Source organism: Lolium rigidum, chromosome 4 (genome assembly GCF_022539505.1).
Source record: "Lolium rigidum isolate FL_2022 chromosome 4, APGP_CSIRO_Lrig_0.1, whole genome shotgun sequence".
Lineage (NCBI taxonomy): Eukaryota > Viridiplantae > Streptophyta > Magnoliopsida > Poales > Poaceae > Lolium > Lolium rigidum.
In genome coordinates, this window is record NC_061511.1 from 198240397 (window position 1) to 198248703 (window position 8307).

The window sequence follows — 8307 nt, forward strand, 5'->3', positions numbered from 1 at the left end:
TTGGCTATAAGAATGTAGTACTTTACTAATATATGGCCCACCTTTCACTCTCACAAGGTGCTCTTAGGAGACGCGTACGAAGAATGGCTATTGCATAGTAGCCCACCTCCCTTCTCTCTCCTCTTCTCTCTCCTCCAACTCATCTAAAATATATTATTTAATGTCTTATAGTCAGCTGACTGGACTCTATTGTACTTGCTCTAATTGAGCTGCTGGTCGATCGCTCCACGGTCAGAGCTCAGAGGTTGCACTGATTGGCCACAGTGCGCATGGTCGGACAGTCGGATTACGCGGCAATGACCGACGAGACCGGCATTAATCATTCGTTCGTGCGTCGTATGTGCCCTGGTCGTGGCGGACATTACGGATCGGGTTAGATAAAGATGGGGCACTAAGGGCATCTCCAACCGGGCGACCCAAACGGACGCGCTGGGCCGTCCGTTTTGGACCGTTTGGGTCGCCGCCCGGACACGCGGACAGCGGCCCGCGTCCGCGTGTCCGTTTGGGTCGCGCGCTGCGCCCAACGCGCGGACGCATCGCAAATTGGAGAAACACGAAAACAAAATGAAAATGGCAAATTTAAACGATATTTGATTAAACATATGCCCTATTTTGGGCAAATTTAGTACATAGCCCTATTTTGGGCAAATAAAACTAACAAAAGAAGCCCCTATATGGGCTTTTAAATTTAAACTAAAATATAAACGAGAAAATAAAAAACCCTCTAGGGTTTGGTCGGCGGCGCGGTGGCCGCCGGTGCGCCGCCTAGCCCCTGTGGGCGTCGTCGGCGACGTCGTCGGAGGTCCCCGGGCGGCGAGGCACTGTTGTGGCTCGACCGCGCGGGGACTCCGGCCAGGGAGACCACGGGGGCCTCCTCCCACGGCGAGTGGGGGTCCGGAGCCACCGCGCCGCCCGGAGGCGCTGCGCCTCTCTCGCCGGCGGCGCCGCCGGCCTCCGGCGCCGACTCCTCCGGCGGCGGCACCTCTCCTCCTGGCGGCGGCTGCTGCTCGTCGGCGCGGCGCCTGGCCTCCTCCCGCCGCGCCGTCTCCTCCTCCTCCTCCCGTCGCGCCTGGAGGGCCTGGGCGTAGAGCTCCCAGCCCTCCGCGTCCTCCACCTCCCGCCGCGCCGCTGATGCGCGTGGTTGACGTATTGTCTTTTCGTTCGACACGCGTCCGTTGGGAACCCCAAGAGGAAGGTGTGATGCGCACAGCGGCAAGTTTCCCTCAGTAAGAAACCAAGGTTTAATCGGACCGGTAGGAGTCAAGAAGCACGTTGAAGGTTGATGGCGGCGAGATGTAGTGCGGCGCAACACCGGGGATTCCGGCGCCAACGTGGAACCTGCACAACACAACCAAAGTACTTTGCCCCAACGAAACGGTGAGGTTGTCAATCTCACCGAAGCTTGCTGTAACAAAGGATTAACCGTATTGTGTGGAAGATGATTGTTTGCAGAGAAAACGAGTAAAACAAGTATTGCGATAGATTTGTATTTCGGTAAAGAGAATTGGACCGGGGTCCACGAGTTCACTAGAGGTGTCTCTCCCATAAGACGAACAACATGTTGGGTGAACAAATTACGGTTGGGCAATTGACAAATAAAGAGAGCATGACAATGCACATACATATCATGATGAGTATAGTGAGATTTAATTGGGCATTACGACAAAGTACATAGACCGCCATCCAACTGCATCTATGCCTAAAAGTCCACCTTCGGGTTATCATCCGAACCCCTCCGGTATTAAGTTGCAAGCAACGGACAATTGCATTAAGTATGGTGCGTAATGTAATCAACAACTACATCCTTAGACATAGCATCAATGTTTTATCCCTAGTGGCAACGAGCACAACACAACCTTAGAACTTTTCATCACTTGTCCCGAGTGTCAATGCGGGCATGAACCCACTATCGAGCATAAGTACTCCCTCTTGGAGTTACAAGCATCTACTTGGCGGGAGCATCTACTAGTAACGGAGAGCATGCAAGATCATAAACAACACATAAGCATAACTTTGATAATCAACATAACAAGTATTCTCTATTCATCGGATCCCAACAAACGCAACATATAGAATTACGGATAGATGATCTTGATCATGTTAGGCAGCTCACAAGATCCAGACAATGATAGCACAATGGGGAGAAGACAACCATCTAGCTACTGCTATGGACCCATAGTCCAGGGGTAGACTACTCACACATCACACCGGAGGCGACCATGGCGGCGTAGAGTCCTCCGGGGATGATTCCCCTCTCCGGCGGGGTGCGGGAGGCGATCTCTGGATCCCCGAGATGGGATCGGCGGCGACGGCGTCTCCGGAAGGTTTTCCGTATCGTGGCTCTCGGTGCGGGGGTTTCGTCACGGAGGCTTTAAGTAGGCGGAAGGGCAAGTCAAGAGGCGGCACGGGGGCCCACACCATAGGCCGGCGCGGCCGGGGGTGGGGCCGCGCCGCCCTAGGGTTTGGCCACCCCGTGGCCCCTCTTCGTCTCGTCTTCGGACTTCGGAAGCTTCGTGGAAAAATAGGCCCCGGGCTTTGATTTCGTCCAATTCCGAGAATATTTCCTTACTAGGATTTCTGAAACCAAAAACAGCGAGAAAACGACAAGCGGCACTTCGGCATCTTGTTAATAGGTTAGTTCCGAGAAAATGCACGAATATGACATAAAGTGTGCATAAAACATGTAGATAACATCAATAATGTGGCATGGAACATAAGAAATTATCGATACGTCGGAGACGTATCAGCATCCCCAAGCTTAGTTCCGCTCGTCCCGAGCGGGTAAAACGATAACACGGATAATTTACGGAGTGACATGCCATCATAATCTTGATCATACTATTTGTAAAGCATATGTAGTGAATGCAGCGATCAAAACAATATGTATGACATGAGTAAACAAGTGAATCATAAAGCAAAGACTTTTCATGAATAGCACTTCAAGACAAGCATCAATAAGTCTTGCATAAGAGTTAACTCATAAAGCAATAATTCAAAGTAAAGGTATTGAAGCAACACAAAAGAAGATTAAGTTTCAGCGGTTGCTTTCAACTTGTAACATGTATATCTCATGGATATTGTCAACATAGAGTAATATAATAAGTGCAATAAGCAAGTATGTAGGAATCAATGCACAGTTCACACAAGTGTTTTCTTCTTGAGGTGGATAGAAATAGGTGAACTGACTCAACATTGAAAGTAAAAGAATGGTCCTCATAGAGGAAAAGCATCGATTGCTATATTTGTGCTAGAGCTTTGATTTTGAAAACATGAAACAATTTTGTCAACGGTAGTAATAAAGCATATGCATCATGTAAATTATATCTTATAAGTTGCAAGCCTCATGCATAGTGTACCAATAGTGCCCGCACCTTGTCCTAATTAGCTTGGACTACCTGGATTATCACCGCAATACATATGCTTTAACCAAGTTTCACAAAGGGGTACCTCTATGCCGCCTGTACAAAGGTCTAAGGAGAAAGCTCGCATTTGGATTTCTCGCTTTTGATTATTCTCAACTTAGACATCCATACCGGGACAACATAGACAACGAGATAATGGACTCCTCTTTTAATGCTTTAAGCATTTGACAACAATTAATTCTTTTCTCATTAGAGATTTGAGGATGTTTGTCCAAAGCTGAAACTTCCACCATGAATCATGGCTTTAGTTAGCGGCCCAATGTTCTTCTCTCACAATATGCATGCTCAAACCATTCAACTCGGTGTAGATCGCCTTACTTCGGACAAGACGAACATGCATAGCAACTCACATGAAATTCAACAATGAGTTGATGGCGTTCCCCGATGAACATGGTTATCGCACAACAAGCAACTTAATAAGAGATAAAGTGCATAATTACATATTCAATACCACAATAGTTTTTAAGCTATTTGTCCCATGAGCTATATATTGCAAAGGTGAATGATGGAATTTTAATGGTAGCACTCAAGCAATTTACTTTGGAATGGCGGGAAAATACCATGTAGTAGGTAGGTATGGTGGACACAAATGGCATAGTGGTTGGCTCAAGTATTTTGGATGTATGAGAAGTATTCCCTCTCGATACAAGGTTTAGGCTAGCAAGGTTATTTGAAACAAACACAAGGATGAACCGGTGCAGCAAAACTCACATAAAAGACATATTGAAAACATTATAAGACTCTACACCGTCTTCCTTGTTGTTCAAACTCAATACTAGAAATTATCTAGACCTTAGAGAAACCAAATATGCAAACCAAATTTTAGCATGCTCTATGTATTTCTTCATTAATGGGTGCAAAGCATATGATGCAAGAGCTTAAACATGAGCACAACAATTGCCAAGTATCACATTACCCAAGACATTTATAGCAATTACTACATGTATCATTTTCCAATTCCAACCATATAACAATTTAACGAAGGAGAAACTTCGCCATGAATACTATGAGTAGAAACCAAGGACATACTTGTCCATATGCTACAGACGGAGCGTGTATCTCTCCCATAAAGTGAATGCTAGGATCCATTTTATTCAAACAAAACAAAAAACAAAAACAAACCGACGCTCCAAGAAAAAGCACATAAGATGTGATGGAATAAAAATATAGTTTCGGGGGAGGAACCCGATAATATTGTCGATGAAGAAGGGGATGCCTTGGGCATCCCCAAGCTTAAACAGCTTGAGTCTTCTTGATATATTCAGGGGTGAACCACCGGGTGCATCCCCAAGCTTAGAGCTTTCACTCTCCTTAATCATGTTGCATCATACTCCTCTCTTGATCCTTGAAAACTTCCTCCACACCAAACTCGAAACAACTCATTAGAGGGTTAGTGCACAATATAAATTGACATATTCAGAGGTGACACAATCATTCTTAACACTTCTGGACATTGCATAATGCTACTGGACATTAGTGGATCAAAGAAATTCATCCAACATAGCGAAAGAGGCAATGCGAAATAAAAGGCAGAATCTATCAAAACAGAACGAGTTCGTATTGACGAATTTTAAAATGGCACCAGACTTGCTCAAATGAAAATGCTCAAATTGAATGAAAGTTGCGTACATATCCGAGGATCATGCACGTAAATTGGCATAATTTTCTGAGCTACCTACAGCGAGATAGACCCAGATTCGTGACAGACAAAGAAATGCGGAGCCAGCGCGATAATCCAAATCTAGTACTTACTTTTCTATCAACGGCTTAACTTGGCACAACAAAACACAAAACTAAGATAAGGAGAGGTTGCTACAGTAGTAAACAACTTCCAAGACACAAAATAAAAACAAAGTACTGTAGGTAAAAACATGGGTTGTCTCCCATAAGCGCTTTTCTTTAACGCCTTTCAGCTAGGCGCATATAGTGTGTACATCATACTCCTCTCTTGACCCTTGAAAACTTCCTCCACACCAAACTCGAAACAACTCATTGTGAGGGTTAGAGGCACAATATAAATTGACATGTTCAGAGGTGACACAACCATTCTTAACACTTCTGGACATTGCATAATGCTACTGGACATTAGTGGATCAAAGAAATTCATCCAACATAGCTAAAGAGGCAATGCGAAATAAAAGGCAGAATCTGTCAAAAATGTAACAGTCTAGTATTGACGAATTTTAAAATGGCACCAGACTTGCTCAAATGAAAATGCTCAAATTGAATGAAAGTTGCGTACATATCTGAGTGATCACTGTCACGTAAATTGGCATAATTTTCTGAGCTACCTAGCATGAGAGTGTAGGACCCAGATTCGGGACAGCAAAGAAATCTGGTAACTGCGCAGTAATCCAAATCTAGTAACTTACTTTTCTATCAACGGCTTAACTTGGCACAACAAAACATCGAAAACTAAGATAAGGAGAGGTTGCTACAGTAGTAAACAACTTCCAAGACACAAAATAAAAACAAAGTACTGTAGGTAAAAACATGGGTTGTCTCCCATAAGCGCTTTTCTTTAACGCCTTTCAGCTAGGCGCAGAAAGTATGTATCAAGTAACATCGAGAGACGAAGCATCAACATCATAATTTGTTCTAATAATAGAATCATAAGGTACCTTCATTCTCTTTCTAGGGAAGTGTTCCATACCTTTCTTGAGAGGAAATTGATATTTTATATTACCTTCCTTCATATCAATAATAGCACCAACAGTTCAAGAAAAGGTCTTCCCAATATAATGGGACAAGATGCATTGCATTCAATATCCAAGACAACAAAATCAACGGGAACAAGATTATTGTTAACCGTAATGCGAACATTATCAACTTTACCCAAAGGTTTCTTTGTAGAATGATCAGCAAGATTAACATCCAAATAACAATTTTTCAATGGTGGCAAGTCAAGCATATTATAAATTTTCTTAGGCATAACAGAAATACTTGCACCAAGATCACATAAAGCATTACAATCAAAATCTTTAACCTTCATCTTAATGATGGGCTCCCAACCATCCTCTAGCTTTTTAGGAATAGAGGCTTCGCGTTCTAGTTTCTCTTCTCTAGCTTTTATGAGAGCATTTGTAATATGATGCGAGAAAGCCAAATTTATAGCACTAGCATTAGGACTTTTAGCAAGTTTTTGCAAGAACTTTATAACTTCAGAGATGTAGCAATCATCAAAATCTAAACCATTAGTAATCTAAAGCAATGGGATCATCAATCCCCAATGTTGGAAAAAATTTCAGTACTTTTATCACTAAGTAGCTTTAAAGCAGCTGTGCATGTCAGCTTTACGCTTATGCATAGATAGTGAAACATTGCTAACACCAATTCTTTTATTAGTATGAGTAGGAGGTGCAACGAACATGTGTAGCATTAGCATTACTAGTGGTGGTAATAGTCCAAACTTTAGCTATATTCTTCTCTTAGCTAGTTTTTCATTTTCTTCTCTATCCCACCTAGCACGCAGTTCAGCCATTAATCTTATATTCTCATTAATTCTAACTTGAATGGCATTTGCTGTAGTAACAATTTTATTATGATAATTCTCATTAGGCAAAACTTTTGATTTCAAAAGATCAACATCAGCAGGCAAGACTATCAACTTTAGAAGCAAGAATATCAATTTTATTGAGCTTTTCTTCAACAGCATTTGTTAAAAGCAGTTTGTGTACTAATAAATTCTTTAAGCATGGCTTCAAGTCCAGGGGTGAATTCTATTATTGTTGTAAGAATTTCCATAAGAATTACTGCATAACCGCTACCATTATTATAAGGATATGGCCTATAGTTGTTAGCTAGAATTGTTCCGTAAGCATTGTTGTTGAAATTATTATTTTTAATGAAGTTTACATCAACATGTTCTTCTTGTGCAACCAATGAAGCTAACGGAACATTATTAGGATCAATATTAGTCCTATCATTCACAAGCATAGACATAATAGCATCAACCTTATCATTCAAGGAAGAGGATTTCTTCAACAGAATTTACCTTCTTACCTTGTGGAGCTCTTTCCGTGTGCCATTCGCAGTAGTTGATCATCATATTATCAAGAAGCTTTGTTGCTTCACCAAGAGTGATGGACATAAAGGTACCTCCAAGCAGACTGAATCCAATAAATTCCGTGAAGAAAAATTTAGTCCCGCATAGAAGGTTTGGATGATCATCCAAGTAGTCACTCCATGGGTTGGGCAATTTTTAACCAGTAGATTTCATTCTTTCCCAAGCTTGAGCAACATGTTCAGTATCTAATTGTTTAAAATTCATTATGCTACTCCTCAAAGATATAATTTTAGCAGTGGGGATAATATTCTACCAATAAAAGCATCCTTGCATTTAGTCCATGAATCAATACTATTCTTAGGCATGAGATAGCAACCAATCTTTAGCTCTTCCTCTTAATGAGAAAGGGAACAATTTTAGTTTAATAATGTCACCATCTACATCTTTATATTTTTGCATTTCACATAGTTCAACAAAATTATTAAGATGGGCAAGCAGCATCATCGTAACTAATACCGTAAAATTGATCTTTGCATAACAAGATTCAAGTAAAGCAGGTTTAATTTCAAAGAATTCTCGTAGTAGCAGTGTGGAGCAATAGGTGTGCATAAGAAATCATTATTATTTGTGGTTGTGAAGTCACACAACTTAGTATTTTCAGTAGTTGGCCATTTTAGCAACAGTAATAAAGCAAACTAGATAAAGTAAATGCAAGTAAACTAATTTTTTTGTGTTTTTGATATAGCAAACAAGATAGCAAATAAAGTAAAACTAGCAACTAATTTTTTTGTATTTTGATTTAGTGCAGCAAACAAAGTAGTAAATAAAACTAAAGCAAGACAAAAACAAAGTAAAGAGATTGAGAAGTGGAGACTCCCT